This window comes from Caretta caretta, chromosome 1 (genome assembly GCF_965140235.1).
Source record: "Caretta caretta isolate rCarCar2 chromosome 1, rCarCar1.hap1, whole genome shotgun sequence".
Classification (NCBI taxonomy): domain Eukaryota; kingdom Metazoa; phylum Chordata; order Testudines; family Cheloniidae; genus Caretta; species Caretta caretta.
Window position 1 is genome coordinate 282,165,353 of NC_134206.1, and position 22,841 is coordinate 282,188,193.

Sequence of the window (22,841 nt, forward strand, 5' to 3'; positions counted from 1 at the left end):
TCATAAAGCAAGTCATCATATTGTACTTTGACAACACAGAATGTAATTCAAGAAAAATATTATTGATGATCTTCTTAATGAAATGGTTAAAATTACCTGAAGAGAATTTATTGTCTTGCCTGCAGTTTGTTCATAGCTATTCCTTATACTGTATTAATCATTTAAATATTATGCTATGGAGGTAAGGTGTGTTTTCATAAAATATTAGTCCTCGAAATCACTTACAATTCCTTTAGTATAAACTCTGTGATGCTGAGATTTGTAAGTGGCAATACCACTGAAAAAACTGGTCTATAGAGTGTTTTTATCCTTTTCACCTAAATCAGCTATCACCATGATTTATTAGAGAACATATTTGCATGCAAGACTTGAATTACCATAAGCCTTTCAATTAGGAACATGAATCGGGTTCAACACCTTTTGTTATTATTCTTGTGAAACTCCTCCTGTTGCATGAGGTATTTTTTCCACACCAGTGGAAGGCCTTCACCCAAAGAAGATAATGCTACGAAAGGTTTCTCATGTCACTGTGTAAGCCATTTTTGCCGTATGGCAAGTGCAATTAAACATCACTTGCTATTTTTCATTGAGAATTAAACTGAAGTTTGACAGGCATGGAGTCATGGCTCCTTACTGTGGGACAGAGGCCACTAAAATTTGGAAAACAAAAATCAGATGTGTACTTCATGACTGCTAATATAGGGCCTGAATCTGTAGTCTTTATATGACGTGGTACTAACTAAATTAATGGCACTACTCACATGAGTAAACCGTACTCAGTATAAAGGCTGCAGAACTGGGATTTTAATTCAGATGAAAAAGTGTGGGGGGGGAATCACTACACAAATTGAATTACAGAGTAATTATATAGCCTGTAAAATGTGTCCATTTTGGGATTCGAACCAAGCTTCTCAAGCTGTAGCCCTGCCACGTGGCTAGGCAGTTGGTGTGCCATGACTGACGCTGGCCAAAGACCTGGTGGTGGGGTTTGGTGATAGTTCAAAAAGAAAAAGTCATTTTAGACTAAACGGAATCTGAATTTTTTGCTGAACTGAAAAAGTCCATTTTGGACTGAGCTGAAGGTTACATTCAATCCAAAACAGGTTGTTTCTGAGCATTTTAAGGGGATAGATGCATAAAATGGCTGGAGGAGGTGGCAGCAGTGCCTCCTTATAACCTTTAGCCCAGTAGTAAGGGACACTCACCTGGGATGGGGGAGACCCAGCTTTGAATAACTGCTCTGGAACAGGAATTCGAAGTCAGGTTCCTTCCCTCCCAGGAGAGTGCCCTAACCCTAGGCTAATCAGGGGTGGCTCACTCGCTCTCTCTCCTGTTGAAGCTCTTCCACTATGTATAAATAATTAAATGTTAATTGGAGTGGAAAGACTAGAACCTGGATCTTCTACATCCCAGGTGAGTGCACTAATCACTGGGTTAAAGGTTAGATGGGTTGTGGGGAGGGTAGGGAGGCAGCAATACCACCTCCATTTCCTCCTCTTTTGCAAATGGCTCCACAGGCACCTTTTGGGGCCGGGAGGGGGCGGGGAGGCTGAAGCTATTTGGCAAATTTGTGTCAAATTCATGAATAGTTTTGGTTCAACCAAAACTGCATTTTTGGGAGAATTAGCTATTTGCCTGAAAAGTTTCACCCACTTCTAGCTGCGACCTCCATTTATTAGAGTTAACTTGGTCTCCTCCTTGCTCTATTGCATCCACCTATTGACTCTTGTCTTATATTTAGATTGTAAGCTTTTTGAGGGACTCTCTTTCGTGTGTGTGTGTGTGTGTACGTACACACAGCATTTGACACTATATTCCCCAACTGGGACCTTTTGGTACAACAACTTGAGCTACATCAATTACATTATTTCACCAATTACAAGGGATGGGTTTGAGTCTCAAAGTTACGACCTCAGTATATGGTGGTATTCCAAAGTATATGATGTTCAGAATCATGGAATTGATGAAGCCATTACAGAGATACATACAAGAAATTTGTCTCATTTTTAACTAAAAAAAATAATCTGACAAACTACACTATCTTGGATTAAGATAAGCATTCAAGAACGAGGGGAAAGGAACACTCATCTAGCTATATACCTCGTATTAGCATGCCCATCAAATATAGAGGCACAGCTCCCTAGCCACAGCTTTGGAAAGTACAACGCTATTCAAGATGAAGTGCAAAGATGGAGCGCTGAGCCTGATGTTTGGCAGACCAATCCCCAAGGGCAATTTTGAGCAGTCTAAACTTTACTGTAAGTTATGCCAGCTGCCAAACAGAGTCAGGAATCAGCAGTGTGTAGTGAAACTTGGCTACATTTCATGTAAAAATAAAGACACATACCCCTCCCAGAAGACATTATTCAAATGGTACTTGGGGGGCGGGGGGGAACCAATCAATCTTCAATACTCTTGTTTTTCTTCTCCTGGCTATGCAGCAGCTATTAACCAACATTACTCTCCAGAGTTAGGCACAATGTTGTTAGCATCATCAGTACGGTTGTCTCACATGCCAGGGAACAAACAAAATGAAGCCATGCTGATTTCTATACAAGTTAAAACAATGGGGTAGGAGGAAATCCAAACGATAAATAAATAAATGACTAAGAAGAAGTCTTAACAGAAACCCCTGTGAACTTCCTGAGATATGAAACTTCAGAAGACACTGCTCTGCATTATACATTAATATACAGAAGAGATCTAACAGTGAATTATTTACATGGGTATTGATAACAGATAATGCAAAGGAGATTTTCTCAATATTGAATTCTATCAGAAATTAAACTATTTTTTTTCTGAGACATGCAGCTAAATTACACAGTGCCCCAGCATTTGGCAGGTAAGAGAAAATGTAATTCACTTCTAATGCACCACATTATAGTGTGCTTGCATTATTCATCAGCATGCAAAATATTTTGTCTGCTCTTTCCAAAGGCCAGAAAATTACATTTCACTAACAGCCATGTTACGGGTGAATGAGGTCAAGAAAGTTGGCATAAGGTTCCAAAATGTTTCTCCATAGCGAAGCAAAAAAGCCATACTAAACTCAGATTAAATCTCAGAACTTCTAAGTGGTATTTCCTTTTAACCTCTATCACTTCACCCCAACATTGCTAGACCCACTTCTGATTTTCTTCCCACAGCCATACATCTGTAACCTTTCTCTATTAACCTTATTACTGCAGACTTCTGTGAGCATCCACTCTCTTCATTATCCAGCCTTGACATCTTAGTGTCCTCTTTGATAATTTTCTCATCTTTTCTCCTCAAAGCTAGTAAATCCTGTCACTACTATGTTTATAACATACAAAATTCAGCCTGTCTATCTAGCTATACCATGTATATCATCGGTATGGTAGCTAGCTCTCATCTTTCTTATGTCATATTCCAGATCTTGAACCCAGGCCTGGGAGTCCTCAGACAGCTGCTGCAGCCTGGCCTCCACCTAATGTCTGCTAAACCCTGGTGGATAGAGAAGGTAGTAGGACTAGAGCCTCAGCCAGGCTCTACCCACAGAAGTCCTGATTGGAGGATTGCCCGGCTCCACTGATTGGGCGAACCATAGTATTTAAGCCAAAAGGAAGCACAGGAAGCTGTCTGACCAGTGAGGTGATTTTCTGTTGTGGCTGCATTGGACCAGGCTTGTGCCTGTTTTCTGTACCCAACCCTATTCCTGTTCCACTCCTGCCTCTGCTCCTGCTTAGTGCTTGGATCCTTGCCTCTCCTCCAATTCCTGCCTTACACCTTGCCTCCAATCACCACTCTGGCTCTGACCCCGGCCTCTGACTTCTGACCCCATTTCTGGCTTGACCCTTGGCTCTGGCATTTGGTATCTGACCTCAGCTCTGACCCTGAGCTTTAATTAATGGTTCCCACTCTGGCTTGGCCCCTGGCTCTGGTAATTGGCAATTGACTCTGGTGCTGACCCTTCGCTTCATTCCCCAACCTGGCCACCTGCTCTGCCTTCTACATCGGATTCCTGTCATAACTACAAGGCAAGATCGCCTACATAAATCTCTACTGCAATCCCTGACACTCTGACTTTGTCCTCTCCTATCTCTTTGCTTCAGTCTATACAAAGTTCAACAGATCAGATTCTTGTCCTGACACTCAGACCATATCATCTCTCTTTTAAAATACCTTCACCAGTTTCCTCTTTCTTCTATAAAAAGCTTGAGCTTCACCTTCAGAACAAATTCACAATTCTGATCCTGCTGTCTGTGCTTTGCTCAAGCCTCCTTCCTTGGTAGTCCAAATACTGTTTTTCGGTACACAAGTAGCAGCCTACTGGCTATTTAGACAGTTTATAACATGTTAGCTTAAGAATTCTGCTACAATACTCATACATTCAACAAAAGAGTATAAACATACATTTAGAGATATGGGAGTGCCATAAAAATCAGAGCATTGCAATAGAACTTAATTTTTAAAAAGATGTTAAACTCACAAAAGGTAAGAATGACATTACAAAATAGGACTTCCTGGCCTTTAATCCTCACCAATGGCCAAGGAACACACAGGATTGGTCAGCAATAGAGCTGGGTGAAATTTTCTGTTGAAACTTATTTTTTAGGGTGGGGGGAGTGGGGGAAATGCAGATTTGGCAACATGGAAATATTTGAGTGTTCATGTTGATTTCACTGAATTGTTTTGGTCCAAAAATCCTAACATTCTGAAAAAAAAGGTCAAAAAGTTTTGATTCAAAATGAGTGTTTCAAGATTTCCTTTAATTTTTTTTAAATTAAAAAATGCATGAAGTCAAACTGACACGTTTTGTTTCAGCTCCAGCAAAACACTGTTTGATCTGAACTGATTTTTTTTTCAAATTTCCAGCAAACCAAAAATTCATTTGCCTAGCTCTACTCAGGAGATGATTTGTGCAAAAATAGCTTTCCCACATCCCTAACCAGGCCTGGCTGTGTTCCCACCCCAATCCCGCTTTAAATTCCAAGAAGTAACACTGTAACCTTAATTCTCAGGGCATAAGGAAGCCTGTAAAACTGCAATAGGGATGAGGCATAGAAGTCACCATGTTGGTGAGGTGATCATACCTTGGCTGGCTATACTAATTTTAGGATTGCTTTATGTCAGTGGTCCTATGCTGCAAAGGACCTGGGACTGTATATATTGATCTGAAATGGGCATATGTCAGAAGTAAGAAACTTTCAACTTCTATACATAATAAGAAATCCCCCTCATCACCTAGAGGAAGAGGAAATATATGTTTAGTTACAGGCTTTTCTATGGCTCATCAGCATAGTATATGAGACCCTCATCTGTATATTAATGCAGTACTTGAAACAGAACATGGATCTCACAAGTCCCACTTCTGTGCCTGATCCAATAGACCACCCTTCCTCTCTCAATATACATACACTTTTGTTTAATATATTGTAACAACATTCTTGGAGGCCAACGGTTGATACAACACTGGCATGCTATTTTTTTAAACTTATATGAACATAGTACAAAATGGGCTTAGTTGAACGAATCTGCTGAGCTCTTTCAATTAACCACAGCTAGATATGCATGTGCATACAGTTCTGACCTCTTTAGAAATAAATGTCTTTGGATTACTATTTTATAAAGGAACAAGCTAATTTAACTAGACACATGACTTTAGGGATTTTGAATTATTCTAGACAGTTACAAAGGGATATTTAGAGAGCACTGCCCTTGTCATCTGTTAAAATAAGAATGACTAAGGATCAGACTAAGGATAAGGGGGATGAAGAGGTTAGTTGCCTCTGCAGTACAGTTACTCCTTTCCCTAGGGCTAAGCACAGGATTCTCTCTGGTGCTGAGTGAACAGGCAGGGTCTGGTCAGGCTGGGAAAAGCCCACCTTTGGGGATGGTTGGGATCTAATTTCCAAGACATGGTTATTATGGAGTAATGTAGAGCTGGTGACTGAGTTAAATCCAAGCTGGCAACATCCAGATACGTATCCTGTAGTCTGCCATTGTGGGGTGGTTTTGTACTTTATTCTTAGGCTTAGAAGGATTGGATTTTAATCAGTGAATGTCAATTCCATCATACAAACACACAAACTGACAAAATATTTCCATCAATAATAATCAAAGTTACAGATAGGCAAAGTAAGAAAAATGCTGCTTGAGAACTTAAGAGTTTTATTTATCGCTATTTACTCTGTTTATTTTTACATGTGATGTTGATCATTGGTGTTTTAACAGCTATAAAGCTTGAACTTTTTGAATCTCAAAATAATTATTGTCTGATCCTCCCCCCATAATTTTCTGCAACTGTAAAAATTTAAATACATAAAAATTTTAAAAAATGCTCAGAATTAAACATTGATATTGTCTCTCAAAGTTATAAAAACAGAAAAATTGAATTCTGCAAAGCCTGTTTATTCTGGAGGATTTTCAGTGTCCCATTGGTGGTGATCAGTTCATGATACTGAGCCTTCCTAACACCTGACTCACCGCACCAGACACTGTTCCAAAAATTAGTTTGTGAAGTTCCATACTATTAGAATGACTTTAAAGAGAAATGCAATCATTCAATTCCCACTTTCAGACCATAGATTTAATTGCCTATTAAAATGACAGCTCCTTTAATAACAACCCCCCCACAATAAAAATCACCTATATCAGAACAAACAAACAGTTACAAAAAGGCAGATAGTAGGAAAGATAAATGTACCATTCCATAAGGACTAGACATCATAATAATGCTTCATTTCTACCCCAGCTTACTGCATATGAGGAAAGGTGATACAAGTAATAATAATAAAAAAAAAAAGAGATTTCTTATATACTCCAACAGAAGAGAGAGAAAAGAAATACATCCCTGATTAAATTTTGCTGACAATTTTATGACCAGCCACTCATATGTATGGCCCTTCCTCTTCTGTCTCACTACGCCATATGGCTACTCAACATTACTTCTCTAGATTATTAATAAGATAGTTCTTTTCTGATTAGTCTTCACTCCTGTGAAGTTACTCTGGATTTACTTGGAATTGGCTCAGTGCCTCTACTACCTTCAATTTAATCTTTCCTGAATAATTTTTGTTCATCTTCTTTTATCCGCAAGAGCTCACAGAAATCTTTCAATTTACCTTGCTTACAGATTACGTAGGTGCATACACCCTGGAATGCTTCTGTCAGGGTTCAATTGTGTGCTTTGGGGTCAGTGTGGAGACACGCTGCCCTGGAAGGGGCTCCAGGAGGCACTATAATGCAAGAAAACACAATGGTAGCTGGGCTGCAGTTGCTATGCCACCTTCAAAGTAAGTGCTGCAGGCACTTCCCACTACATATGACTGGCTTGACCTACTTACCCCAAGGCATGGTCTCTTCCAGGTGCATCCATGCCCCCTTTACACAAGCTAGTGTCAGAGGTGCTGCCAAGTTCTTGCACTGCCAGAGGGCAAGAACTACTATTATGCCCAGCTCCTCTCCCCACCCTCTTTTTCCTTTCCGCACCTGCCTAGGCAAAATCTGGCTTTTAATGTCTGTAAACTCATTTGAGAGCGTAGTTAAAAATGCTATATATGTACAAAATATTTTTTATATTATGGAGCTCTCTAGAATCTCTCTACTGTTAATTCAGTTTTATTCTGTTTGCTGCAAAAGTTACATAAGAACTCTACCTTCAATAATGACAGGTTTCAGAGTAACAGCCGTGTTAGTCTGTATTCGCAAAAAGAAAAGGAGTACTTGTGGCACCTTAGAGACTAACCAATTTATTTAAGCATGAGCTTTCGTGAGCTACAGCTCACTTCATCAGATGCATACTGTGGAAACTGCAGAAGACATTATATACACAGAGACCATGAAACAATACCTCCTCCCACCCCACTCTCCAGCTGTTAATAGCTTATCTAAAGTGATCATCAAGTTGGGCCATTTCCAGCACAAATCCAGGTTGTCTCACCCTCCGCCCCCGCCCCCCCAAACACACACACATAAACTCACTCTCCTGCTGGTAATAGCCCATCCAAAGTGACCACTCTCTGTAAAATGTGTATGAAAATCAAGGTGGGCCATTTCCAGCACAAATCCAGGTTTTCTCACCCCCCCCCCCCCACACACACAAACTCACTCTCCTGCTGGCAATAGCTCATCCAAACTGACCACTCTCCTTACAATGTGCATGATAATCAAGGTGGGCCATTTCCAGCATAAATCCAAGTTTAACCAGAACGCCGGGGGGGGGGGGTACAAAAAAACAAGGGGAAATAGGCTACCTTGCATAATGACTTAGCCACTCCCAGTCTCTATTTAAGACTAAATTAACAGTATCCAATTTGCAAATGAATTCCAATTCAGTAGTTTCTCGCTTGAGTCTGGATTTGAAGTTTTTTTGTTGTAAGATAGCGACCTTCATGTCTGTGATTGCGTGACCAGAGAGATTGAAGTGTTCTCCGACTGGTTTATAAATGTTATAATTCTTGACATCTGATTTGTGTCCATTTATTCTTTTACGTAGAGACTGTCCAGTTTGACCAATGTACATGGCAGAGGGGCATTGCTGGCACATGATGGCATATATCACATTGGTGGATGTGCAGGTGAACGAGCCTCTGATAGTGTGGCTGATGTTATTAGGCCCTTTGATGGTGTCCCCTGAATAGATATATGGGCACAGTTGGCAACGGGCTTTGTTGCAAGGATAGGTTCCTGGGTTAGTGGTTCTGTTGTGTGGTAAGTGGTTGTTGGTGAGTATTTGCTTCAGGTTGGGGGGCTGTCTGTAGGCAAGGACTGGCCTGTCTCCCAAGATTTGTGAGAGTGTTGGGTCATCCCTCAGGATAGGTTGTCCTGAGGGATGACCCAACACTCTCACAAATCTTGGGAGACAGGCCAGTCCTTGCCTACAGACAGCCCCCCAACCTGAAGCAAATACTCACCAACAACCACGTACCACACAACAGAACCACTAACCCAGGAACCTATCCTTGCAACAAAGCCCGTTGCCAACTGTGCCCACATATCTATTCAGGGGACACCATCAAAGGGCCTAATAACATCAGCCACACTATCAGAGGCTCATTCACCTGCACATCCACCAATGTGATATATGCCATCATGTGCCAGCAGTGCCCCTCTGCCATGTACATTAGTCAAACTGGACAGTCTCTACGTAAAAGAATAAATGGACACAAATCAGATGTCAAGAATTATAACATTCATAAACTAGTCGGAGAACACTTCAATCTCTCTGGTCACGCAATCACAGACATGAAGGTCGCTATCTTACAACAAAAAAACTTCAAATCCAGACTTAAGCGAGAAACTACTGAATTGGAATTCATTTGCAAATTGGATACTGTTAATTTAGTCTTAAATAGAGACTGGGAGTGGCTAAGTCATTATGCAAGGTAGCCTATTTCCCCTTGTTTTTTTGTACCCCCCCCCCCCCCGACGTTCTGGTTAAACTTGGATTTATGCTGGAAATGGCCCACCTTGATTATCATGCACATTGTAAGGAGAGTGGTCAGTTTGGATGAGCTATTGCCAGCAGGAGAGTGAGTTTGTGTGTGTGGGGGGGGGGGGGGTGAGAAAACCTGGATTTGTGCTGGAAATGGCCCACCTTGATTTTCATACACATTTTACAGAGAGTGGTCACTTTGGATGGGCTATTACCAGCAGGAGAGTGAGTTTGTGTGTGGGGGGGGGGCGGGGGGGGGGGTGAGAAAACCTGGATTTGTGCTGGAGATGGCCCACCTTGATTATCATGCACATTGTAGGGAGAGTGGTCACTTTGGATAAGCTATTTCCAGCAGGAGAGTGAGTTTTTGTGTGTGTTTTTTGAAAAAAGAGGGTGGGGGGGGGTGAGAAAACCTGGCTTTGTGCTGGAAATGGCCCAACTTGATGATCACTTTAGATAAGCTATTACCAGCTGGAGAGTGGGGTGGGAAGAGGTATTGTTTCATGGTCTCTGTGTATATAATGTCTTCTGCAGTTTCCACAGTATGCATCCGATGAAGTGAGCTGTAGCTCACGAAAGCTCATGCTCAAATAAATTGGTTAGTCTCTAAGGTGCCACAAGTACTCCTTTTCTTTCTACCTTCAATGTAATTCATACCCTACCACTAGCTACCTCAAACACTTGGTTAGCAAGCCCGATCAATGACTTTGATCCCAGATCTCTATAAATATAGGACTATAAAAAGCCATGTCTGCTTTGATAACCGAACCCATAAATTTACATTTAAATGAGATATAGATATTCTTTGAAAAATAACTCTCATGTTACTTTAAAACTATTAAAATGTTCAGTTTGGGAGTTTTATTTTATGCAGCCCTTGAATATTAGCTTTGATCAGTTCTCTGCTGTTCCATTTTAAAAGCATACTATTTCAGCTGCAGAATGTAAACTTGTTTAATGCTGGAATTTCATCAAGATCTCAGTTAAAATAAACAAAATAAAAAGGAGTTGGACAAATATGACCTTTTAAACAATATATTGCTCAATGATTTCTCCTACAATCCTTAAATCAACAGTACTTGGCAACACTTCTAATGAAATGCATTTTTACTTTTGGTGCTACTTAAATGCTTTCTCTTTTATTTCTGGCAACTTCTGATCTGTTAATTGGTTTTGTCCTCATTAGGGTCTGCAAAAAACAGCCTATAGTGAGCGACACAAAGACAGCAGCTGTTTGCTTAATGTTGTCATACACAGCTTCACTGCCTGGACAGACTAGATCTGTGTCTCTGGTTCAATCTGTCATTTTATTTTGATTTTTTCTGGAGGCCGGGGCAGATTGTGGGAAACTAGCTTGTTTCTTAAATGCATGTATTTGAACAGGTGCAAGAATTACCTCAGGTGATATGTCAACAGAAAGCTAAAATGCAATGGAGCCCCGACAATACTAATGAAACACTCCAGAAGCAAGTCTGGTACACTAATTCAAACTTTATGGTAGGTTTTCTTATCAGTAAAGCCACATTTCCCAATTTCTCTTTTCACTACTTGCTTTATCCATATTAAGCCCAGAGGAACAAGCAAGCTTTCAGACATGCCTTACTGAGTACTGGCATGATTAGTACTTACTCCCTGATGGCTGTCTGAAGTGAGGTGTTCCGTCAACGTAAGCAGTCTGTCCTGTTTTCATAGTGTGCCCTGGCTTTTGAAGAGGAATCTTCTGTAAGATGGGGATGAAGATGAATATAAATATAAATCCATCTCCTGCCCTTGTTGTAGCACATTCACTGGTTTCATGTGGAATTTCAGAGTCCCTCCTTTGGCTGTTGACAGTTAAATGAAGTCTCCAGCCATCTGAGAAGAGTGACTGGTGGGAAATATAGCGGAGTTTCAATAATTACCATCATTTCTGATGGCAGAGGTAGCTGGAAAACATTTTGTTGTCATAAACTGATCCAGGCTTTGCATTTTGGGGTGGGCTTGTAAAACCTCTTTTTACATCCACTCCACTCCAAATGTAACAGAAAACAATATGTGCAGGCAAGGCCAGGATTAGGGCATTTAGGAGTCTGGAGTCAGTAAGATCCTCAAATAACAACAAATGTAATTAATTCAATGTACATACAGAGGGAGGAAGCATGGAGCCTAGCTGATGCACTTGGTGCCGTGCATGGTTGCCAACAATTAAAAGTGTTTCAAGGAAAAATTCTCTCTAATTGGCTCAGGTGCCTGTAGTCTATTAAGCCTCAGTCACTGAGGGCCTGTGTATGCATACAGGTGAGCTTTTTTTATACAATCATCACAACATCGCTGTGACAGAGGTACATGTTCCCATTTTGCGGGCAGGGAGACTAAGGTAGGAAGGTTAAGCAACATGATTAAGACCCCAGACTATATATCAGAGCTAGATTAGAAGACAGGAATCCTCTGCTGTCAGTTCCATGCTTTGTCCATTAAACCAGGCTGTACCTCTTGCTGTTTCTCTGTCCTCCTTTGTGGCCAGATTACAGTTTTTAGGTCGCTACCTGGGGAATAAATATTAAATAATGGGCTCTCCAATCTAACAGAAAAAGGTATAACATGATCCAATGGCTGGGACAAATTGAGATTGGAAAGAAGGTGTATATTTTTAATAGTGAGTAATTAAGCATTGGAACAGTTTACCATGAGTTGTGGAGTCTCTATCACTGACAGTTTTTAAATCAAGATCAGCTTTTTTCAAAGATATGTGCTAGGAATTATTTGGGGGGAATTCTATGGCCTCTGTTATACAGGAAGTGAGACTAGATGATCACAATGGTTCCTTCTGGCCTTGGAATCTATGAAAGACACCTACCTTCTTGTTTTGTGCTGAGTAGCATTTTTTCTCAATTTCTAATCAGCCAGTTGTTTAAGGGAGTTGTGAAAGTGCACAAAGAAAGCAGCTGTACCCCTGATTCTGCAGTAATATATGCAGCCTGCTCTTCCAGGCATTATCTAAGAGTGCTGAACAGTACAGCCAGCACTCCTAATGCTCCTCCACTCCCTAGTCTAAAGAAATCACTTCTAAGGCTATGCCAATGCTGCAGTTAAAAGCCCACAGCTGGCCCAGGCCAGCTGATTCAGCTCACCGGGCTCAGACTAAGGGGCTGTTTATCTTCAGTGTAGATGTCCAGGCTAAGCCTGGAGCCCGAGCTCTGGGATCCTACACTGCAATTAAACAACCCCTTAGCCCGAACCCCTTAGCCCAAGTCAGCTGGCATGGGCCAGCCATGGGTGTTTAATCGAAGTGTAGACATACCCTTCATCTAATGTGGTGGGGGAACACAAGTCCCAACATCATTTTTAAAATATGTATTTAATTAGAGGTTTTTAAATCAAATTAAGGCAAAAAATTGATACTTTACTTTTGCATGGTGGGGAAAAACTGAAAATCGTTCCTAAAATATTACTTTAATCATAGAAAGAGTCAAATGCACAAAGCCCATCACAGCACATCTTGAAAACAATCTGTTACTATGCATCTGAGGTTAGGGGTTGCGCAAAAGTATACCAATACATTTGATACTGCACTATAAAGCACATCTAGTAGAAGATCATTGAAATGAAAATTAGTATCTAGAGGTAAAATAATCAACAAAACAAAAATGCTGTTTTCTAAAACACAAAAGTCACATATCCATGAAATTTAAAGCAAACAGATTAATTAAAACCAACGTGAAATATCTGTCAGATTCACAGGAGCAGGAAAATTCCAGGCTGATATTCTCTTTAATTTTTCCCCAACATGTCTTTGTATGTTAGTTTTAGACCATTCCATGAAGTCGCGTCCATTCACTACAGGGGTTCTGAAATGGTACAGTGTCCACTCTGGGATTGTCTTAAATCTGATTTTCTTACAATACTAAATTGCGTAAGGATGAGACAGCAAAAATCAGATTTAAAAGAGGATGTTCAACACACAGTGCTTTTTAATATATCCCAAAGGGGGGAGGCAGGGAGGGAATTGACACAATTCTCCCTTTCTGTATCATACCAGTCTAGACTAAGACACGTCTCCAAAACTATCCAATAAACAGTCAAAGTAAATTATTATTGTCTATTACATAGTTCTTGTAGCACTCACAATATATTGGGTGCTTGCCAAATAAAGATAGTGGCATAATCCCTTCCCTGAGGAAGATCACAGTCCAAGGCGCCAATCCCACAATTTACTCTGTTTTTGTGTGGAGCTCCACTTCAGGGAAGATACAGGGGATCTGCCCACATGGAGTAACTTGCAGAATCTGGGTCCAAAACATCAGATGCCTTGTGATTATGTATCTATTTTTCCCTAGATAATTATTTATTTATAAATTATTTATCTATTTCAGTGTATTAAAAAAGGATCCATTGCGAAATGTCTCCAAGTACCTGTACAACAATTTCATATAAACCAACAAATCCCAAATGTGATTTTTTTAAACAAACTGTGACAATCAGGGTGCAGACACCCGCAAGAGGAGAATAGGGGGTCTGAGCCCCAAAGAATAAGTAATTGAATCAAATGGTTGTATACAATGTTATTGTGTATCAAAATATGTCAAGGTCTTTTATGGAAGCTTGTAATGTTCTGAACTTGGTCCCTATGAGCTCTGTATACAGGTCATATGTATTATATATGTAGCAAATTCTAATTGTAACTGTGATGCAATTTATCACCTGACAACAGAGCAGTAAAGCAGGTAGGCAGGCAGGGGCTGCCTCCACAACCAGAGGAGACTAGTTCCAAGCACCTGGCATTGTACAACTCAGGAAAAAGACAAATGATGGGCCGATAGGGTTAATGGGAAAACACTGAGAAATCCCAGCTACAGGTTCCCTACCCTAAGTGACCATGAGTAACCATGCCAGGAGGAAAAGAAAAAGAAAAGGAAAAAAGGCCTTTTAAAAAGGGAAGTTGAAACTGAAGTCTTGATCCAGAACCGAGGAACAGTCTCAAAGGCAGTGGAGTTGTGGGGGCTGTCTGGGAACACTAGATCACCCCTTAGGGCTGGGGCATGCTGGGAAACTGTTCAAAGGCAATAGGCAACTTTTATAAGAAAAGGGAATTTATCTAACACAGACATGTAAAGCCTGAAGTTGTGTCTTGCTGTTTATTTCTGTGTGACTTGTACGGGTTTGCTTTTCCTTATTATTTCATCTTTGAATCGGTCATTTTTCTATTAAATAAACTTTTTGTTTAATTTTACCCCAAGCAGGTCTCTGGTTTGCAAACTGTGTGGCATGCGGATGCCGAAGTGAACCGATAAGTGGAGGAGGTTTTCACACCTTCAGGTATGATGAACCAGCGGGGAAAAGTCCAAGTGGCTCGTAGTTAATAATTCAGGATAGATGGATTTGGGGAGATTCAGGACCAGCAGGGCTATTAGTGTCATCCTGCAAGGAGGAACTAGGCTGGTGACAGCCACGGTGAGAATTTCATCCTTGTGTGCTGGCTATTGGTGCCAGGGCTCTGAGTCATAGTAGCATAGTATTAAAGCACCCAAAGTTATAAGGTAGATGCTGACAGAAACTCTTACTGGTCCAGATGATCCCCAAAACATCAGAGAAACCACCATAAACAAAACAAAAAAACACCTACACACCAGAAAGAGATCATCAGTACAGATAGCCACTCTCTTGTTCAAGGAAAAATTTCCCCTCAGTGGTGTAAGAGTGAACATGTGACAGTGAACATGTGACAGAGTAGCTGAAAGTACATATTTTGTCAAAGAGGAACTAATTTCTGTGCAACCATTTTGATTTTTTGGTTCAACAATTCCACACAATTTTCAAATAAATGCTAGAATTTTACATTAGTTTTGATAGCAAAAAAAGAACATTGCTATGCAGTACTTTTTTTACTGATGCATCCTGTATAACAGGAAGTACTCCTCGGTATTGCCACTCTGAAAACCAACCAAGATATTATCTAATTATCACTGTTAGTTATAGTATACATCGTTATGCAAAACAATGATAGTAGAAACAAGAATAGATGATAAAACTTTCTCGTTAGGATCATTAAAGTCTATTTTATTTCCATAGTATTTTTACCAGAAGTTTGTATGTTACCACTACATACCTGAAAATTATTAAAGTAACAATTTCTAGAAATAAACCTGTTATTTTTTCCCAGGTTTAGTTTTTCTGGCTGCATTGGACACCTCAAATATACATATATGAGGAGATTCTAAATTAAGTACATATACAAGGAGAAGACTGTAAATACGAAGTCCATGTACTTATTCAATAAGTACATTTGAAATGTCTAATTAAAGCACAATAAAGTCCATTGTGAGATCTGAAGCTGGCTGCATTTTGACTTTTATTTAATGGAGTAATCCTGTCTCCTGATCTGTGTAATTAAGGATAATGGCAAATGTAGTGAATTATAAATTGAGCTAACCAGTGACACTATGAAAATGTAGACTTGACATTGTTAAACGAAATACTTTGTACCCAACAAATCCATCCAATAAACTGATGTAATTATGTACCCTACAGATATCACAAATTACAACAATTATGTAAATTGCTAGTATGTATAGTTACATGTAACAAACCTGTACTTAAATATCTATTTATAGAGTAATTACTTGGTGAGAACACTGTAATTGGAAACATTTAAGAAGTGGTCAAATGTCACTGATGTTAATCTCATTTTGTATTCTTATCTAATGTTGTTGAGCAAGGTATGGGGCCCAATTCTCCACTCAGGTATACCAGTTCAACACTAACTTTCCCTACCTGATATAATGGAGAGGAGAATCTGGCCTGTAATGTAGGTGTTATAATATCACAAGAGAAATGGGGTTCAGAGCATATGAGAAAATTTAGAGGGGTTCAAACATTTTGGGTGGGTGTACAAATAAAGTGGAAAGAAAAGGAGTACTTGTGGCACCTTAGAGACTAACCAAGTTATTTGAGCACGAAAATATAGCTATAGCTCACGAAAGCTCATGCTCAAATAAATTGGTTAGTCTCTAAGGTGCCACAAGTACTCCTTTTCTTTTTGTGAATACAGACTAACACGGCTGTTACTCTGAAACCTGTCAAATAAAGTGGAAGCACTGGTGACACAATGTAATCTTAGGGTAATTTCCAAGAGGGGGTTTAGTATACGTCATCACCTCTAGGATAAAGGTCAAAGCCAGGGTGAAAAAGCCTAGATATATTAATAAATTGTGGCCAGTTCCAGTTCGTTGTCTTGAGGTTAGTGAGCTTCTGTAACATCAGCTCCTGGCACGGTCTGTGGTGTTGAGCTATAGTTTGGGCTTGCTGTCATTTTTGCTTCATTATCCATTTCAGTCTCTTTTCCATTTTTCCTTTGTATACCTTTCTTGCAGAGGGTTTTTTTTAAAAAAAACCCATCTTTCATAATTTCCAACATCCTGTTTAAGCAGACACCTTCCCCAAGCTGCTATTAGAACCACTGTTCACACTCATTCCTTTGACTTGATTAACAATGACAACAATAAGATAATAAACATTAGCTCAAACTTTCTCTCCGGATTCCAGTGATCCTAGGAGTATCCCCTCAGGACTGCTCAATCCACATCTTAGAGCCTGTTTCCTTTCAGAGGGACACTCACATATCCTTTATATACCAGTAGGTTAATAACTCACCTGAATGTGAATCAGCAGAGCCCTATTAAATCTTCTCTAAGCAGGAGCAACGCAAGCTAAAAACAGGAGAGGCAAGTGTTTGAGGCAAACACAGCTAGCTTATTACAGTACCCACGCAAAGTGGGTCAAGTAATTATGATCCTTGTGGAGTTGCAGCAGAATCATTCTACCTTCACATCTCCTATTCCATCCAAGTGAAATAATCACAAAAATTAAATGAAATATTTAAAGTGCTTTAAACATGTAAGCACTTTCGTGATTATTTAATGTTGGAAGTGCCTGGGTTAGGAGACATGACTTTGAATCTGATGGAATTCATACAGTAGGTCACTCACAAGAATGTACAAAACATATATGTCATTAACCATTGACTATTTTTGGTTACTCTGACCTAATCCGAAATATGAACAGAGAGGGAGAGGGCATTAGACTATTGATGAATTAGAGTATTTCAACAAGAAAGACAATAATAATCGTACAGTTGAATTATAGTGACTACAATAGTTTAGGTCCAAAATTTGTTTTTGTAAAGAGGATTTTACAAATTGAATAGAATGCAAAAAATAATTATTAAATTAAAAAAAAATCTAAACCACAACTTACCGTCAACCAACGTTATTCCAATTGAAGGTACCATGGACAACTTTAAAATCTGGCAGAAAAGCTGAGGACCTCAACCATTTTATACAATACTATGAATACATACACACTTCAATATTGTTCTGTGTAAGAAACAAAGGCAGCGTGACAAATTTTGTTATAGTGTTGCAAATTAGCCACCTTTAACCTAGCAGAAACCATTGGGCAGAGTGGTTTGGTTTTCCATTAACTTTACTAATTATATTCCAACTCCAAGTTATGAATATTGTGTTGTTGAAATTTTTTTAGTTGCCTTTTCTCTCCTCCAACTGTTAATCCTCAGTGCACATTCTCTACAAGAGAATGGTCAGGGGTATCCTCACCACCTCCAGACACATCTCTCATCTCTCTCCCTCACCGTGAACTGGAGATCAGTGGATTGGTGCTGGACTAGCTCTCCATAGACTTATGAGGAGTTAAAGCTCATCTGCCTACAAGTAGTGAGAGTCAGTCAAGTACTCATCTTCACTCTCTTTCCTCTAATTTCAACTCCATCCTTAGCTTCCATAGTCATGCCATTTATCCCAGTTTTATCCTTGGTTATTGACAACATACCCTTTCCCTTCTCTTCTTTTATCCATGATCTCATCTATGCTGACCAATCCCTGGTTTTATCTGAAAACCTTCTCCATCATCTCTCCCTTCAGAAAGTTACCCTGTCTCACTAATCTCTCAAGAACATTGTCACACTATGTTGTTATGTCCTATCCCTTTAACCAACTCGCCGCTATAAAAATCTGCACTATTGTATGCATAACAAGTGCCCTTTGGTAATATAGGTCTTCAAGTGTACAGGTTAGCATTTAAAAACACAGTAGGGCTAGGGTTGCCAGGCATTTAGTTTTCAAGTGGAATGCCCAGTCAAAAAGGGACCCTTTTAACTGCCAACCATTAAAAGTCTGGTTGGCAGTACAGCAGGGGCCCAGGGCTAAGGCAGGCTCCCTGCCTGCCCTAACTCCGTATGACTCCTGGAAGCGGCCACAAGGTCCCTGCAGCCCTAGATGCATGGGTGACCAAGGAGCCCCAAGGGCTGGCTACACAGCTCCCATTGGCCGGGAACCGCGACCGGTGGGAGCTGCGAGGGCAGTGTCTGCAGGCATGAGGGCAGCGTGCGGAGCCTCCCTGGCCGCCCATGCATTTAGGGGCTGTAGGGACCCGGCAGCCACTTCCTGGGATCTGTGGTAAACTCCACTAGGACCCCGCATCCTGAACCCTCTCCCACACCCCAACCCCCAGCCCCAGCCCAGAGTCCCCTCCAGCACCCAAACTCCCTCCTGGAGCCCACACCCCCACCAACACTCCAGCCCTGTGCCCCAGTCCCATCCTGCACCGCAAACTCCCTATCCCCGGCCCCACCCCAGAGCCCTCACCCCCTGCCTCCCCTCCCACACACACACCAACCCCCTGCCTCTTGGCCACCTTCTCTCTCCAGCGTTTCTTTGGCCCCATCTCTGCACTCACTCTGTTACTGCTGTTGTCATAATTAGAGGTGGTTGAACTGTTCATAACTAGTTTATCTGATGAATTTAACCCCCTTGTCTATTTGGGATCTATCTAGCAACCGATCGTGTTCATTATTTGCCAGAGTTTCTCAATTTATTAATACGAACAAATGACAGCCTATAGACAATATACAAATTCTATATATATTTATTATGATCATTCGGTTTGTGTGATTGGCCACCTACATTACATGGTAATGTTCCTGTTTTTTTATTGGGTAACAAAGCTTTATATACTGGAGTCATGACTCAGGGACACAAGGAGCAGTGCCTGGAGAATTGTTAGGCCATTTCAAATCTTTTCTTGTCTTCTTTTTGCTCTTATAGCCATTTTATTTGGCTGCTTATGTGGACTTCAGATTTTAAAAATAGCTGGGTATCTTCCTGACAGATGAAGAAAAATAAATGCAATGACCCTCTAGAAGACTTTACATTCAACTTCCCCATGTCACACTGACACCAGGCAATTTTCATGGCTGTTGCTTTGCTCCCAAGTATATTTATCTATTGAGGCTTTTTATAAAGTTGCCCTTTTGCTGTGATATCTGAATGGTCCCCTTTACTGCCTGACATTAGCTACTGGTTCCTTAGATCTTCTTAATGACGTTAGAGGGACTCTGTGATTGTCTTTCTCCCACTCATCCTGTGACATTCCACCAGTCCCCATTCACACATCAATATAATTAATTCACTTCTTGATACACTCAGTTCACACTTGCCTCCTAGCCTTTTCGCTATCAAGTGAGATAAATTCACATTTTTCTTTCACTCCAAGAGTGCATTGATCTGGCAGCAGAACTGTCCCTGGGTCAAGAGTAGAGGTAGTTCCACAGAGCAGTTGTCCATGAGGGACCAAGGGAATTAACAGAAATACAGTATAACATTCTCTGGTGTTCCTGCTCCAACATATAATATTAAAGTTAACTTGGGTCAATTCATATTTAAGCAAGCAACTGCTGTCACAATTGTAATTAAAGTACTAAATATGTACTTGTTGGTCCATCAGTAGATTAGAACACACAGCAAGAGGAGTTTCTGATGAAGACAAAGGAACACTGACTGCTTTATTCGGGTGCAGTGAATGACAGAAAATACTGGTGTATTAGGAAGAGCAAAGCTAAAAGACTACACATTTAATCAAACCTTGACATGTCAAACACAAACCAGAGGTGGGAGAGAATTGGGGTGTGAAAGACCTTGCACTCATAATGCAGCTGATCTTATTAACCTTCTGATTAATGAAGACCTGTGAGGAATGAACTTAGAAATATGTCTAAGTTCCCCTGTTTCACCATTCATTTTGGTTAGATAATTTTTCAACAACAAAAACATATTTGAATGTGGTTTTACAGTTAAGAGCAAATCTTCCTTTTGCTAGAAACAGTTTTTTGCAGCGATCACATTGGTGCAGGTCAGGATGCTTAAGGAGGCCCGAGGGAAGTGTTCCGGAGCACACATTTCTTCTGCTCCCCAAAGGAGCAGAATGTGGTTGCATCCAACTTTCCCATGATGCATATTGCAGAATGCATACAGTGGAGTTAATGGCCTCTCCCATTGGTCCTGTGGAGCCTCAGCGTGCATGTTAGCCAGGCATAGAGCTAGAGCGCCAGAAAAAGTCTAACCTGCTCTACTATTAAATAGATGCCCATTTGGGATGAAGACGACAAGCGGCTCATTGGACCTTCTATCTCTTTCCTGCCCACCTTCTCTCCCACCACCCACCCCACAAAGTGCTCCACAAAAACCAGGACAGAATTTTGCCCCAGATATGCCAGATTCTTACTGGAAAAAGTAAATTTATTACTTACTAAATTTATTTTTCCTAAGCACCTGGCAGGTTCTCAAATTAATCATTTCAACTAAACACAGTTAACCACCAATTGTTTGCATCACAGGTCTTTGTATTCATGAAGAATCTAGAGAACTAAATCCCCGACAGAGGGTGCCTCAGAGGTTTCCCTGTCTGAAATGTCTAAATCCCAGGATATTAGAATCATTTTGCATCATTACACACTTGCTGTCGCTGAAAAACTACTCACAGGCTGGATAAGTTAAAGCTGCTTTTTCTGCAGTTCTCAGTCAGGTGAATTTGTTTCCTCAGTAGCTCCATAATGGTGATGTGATAAGTGATCTTTACTTAGCACTGTGAAAAACAGTGGGAATCAGCTAGTCAAGCTTTCCTTTTCTGGATCGTGGTGGCACCTTTTATACTGACTACAGGACTGGAATAATAGGGAGCTAATGTGTCACCTAACAAACTACAGAGCTTTTTGGAGTAGTAGATGTTTTTAGCAGCGCTGGGGAGGAAGGCCATAGTGTTTATTAGCAAGTCAGTGGCTCCACAGAGGAGTTTTCCCTGGAGATGAAAGAAAGAAAAACAAGGGGGGGAGGGGAAGAGAGAGAGAGAGATTTGGCAGTAGCACATGTCAAAGCAGGCAGCTTTAATATGTTTCTGTTATAAAGAAGCCGGCATCAACCTCGCATACGGGTGCATCAAGCATGTATTTCTAAGGATATTGTCCTAGGAAGGACAATGTGCAGGAGAGACTGGCATAGGGACTAACAATTATTGAAGAAGGCACAAATACAAGCTGCATTGGAGGTGCTTCACAAATACACTGAAGTAAAACCTCAAAAGATGTGAAAAGGCAGTTTCAAAAGAATGACTTTCCTTAGCAGAAATGAATTACTAAAGACGCAATTAGAATTTGAACAAATACAATCAAACATACGGTAATGAAAGTAATTAAAAAGCATTTTGATTGCTTCATAATGGGCAGGGCTCATCAAGCTCACTAGTAATCAAAATGCAATTCTGCTCATTTTAAATGTAACTGTAAAGAAAAGTAAGGAAGCTAAAGAAAACTGACTATGTTGCTGAATGAAAACTGCAATTTTGGTAAAATCCACCCAGGTGTACAGGGCTCACATAGGCCTTCTATGCAGCAGAGGTGTGAAAGGAGAAGCAGGTCCCCACACCTCCGAGATACCACAGAGGTTATTCCAGTCTGTTCCAAAGAGGCCAGTATTACAGGGCAGAGTGGGGGTGGCTCATGCTTATATAGTTCTAATCTCCTAAATAGTCCCAAGCATCCATAGGCTGCAATGGTGATCATAGAGAGACTATGCTGCAGCCACTAGGCCTGCCAACAGGTCGATACATATGTTTCAATAATTCATCCCTTACCCATTAAAGGTCTGATCCAGCTCCCACTGAGGTCAATATGAATTTTGCCGTTGACTTAAATGGAAGCAAATTTGGACACTTGAACCCCCAGCATAAATCTTGGTGACATGCGACTTGTGCAGAGAGGGGATTAATTTAACACTACATGAGTAAGATACTAAAAAATAAACACTTGCTTGTTAACGGCGGGGGCATAGAGAAGAAAAATGAAATAGAAGATACAGAAGAAAGCAGCGGCCAGCCATTTTCGTGCTCATTTATAAGTGTACTGGGTCTGACTTACCACTGCCTTTCTCCATTTTCACTGATTTCTATGGCATTTCATTGGTGTAATACTGGAGTAACAGTGGCAAATTAAGCCTGAATATTTTTTAGAAATGACTACACTATAAATTCTATATAAGATGCAGGAATGTAAGCTTTGGCTTATATGCTCTAATATCTAACACCTAGCTCTTATATAGTGCTTTTCATCAGGCAGTCAGTA

At 40.5% G+C, this 22,841-nt stretch overlaps 1 protein-coding gene across 6 annotated transcripts in view; it reads right to left on the reverse strand.

Annotated features, from left to right (window-relative positions):
* Positions 1 to 22,841, reverse strand: part of SYT1 (synaptotagmin 1) — a 519,707-nt gene that overhangs the window by 429,577 nt on the left and 67,289 nt on the right. Inside the window, exon 2 of one of the 6 annotated variants that reach the window (XM_075124341.1) lies at positions 11,027 to 11,117. The exons of the other annotated variants lie outside the window; for them this stretch is intronic. The gene's annotated coding sequence lies outside the window, so the exon portion shown is untranslated. The remainder of the gene's footprint in view (positions 1 to 11,026; positions 11,118 to 22,841) is intronic. 6 annotated transcript variants of the gene reach the window in all.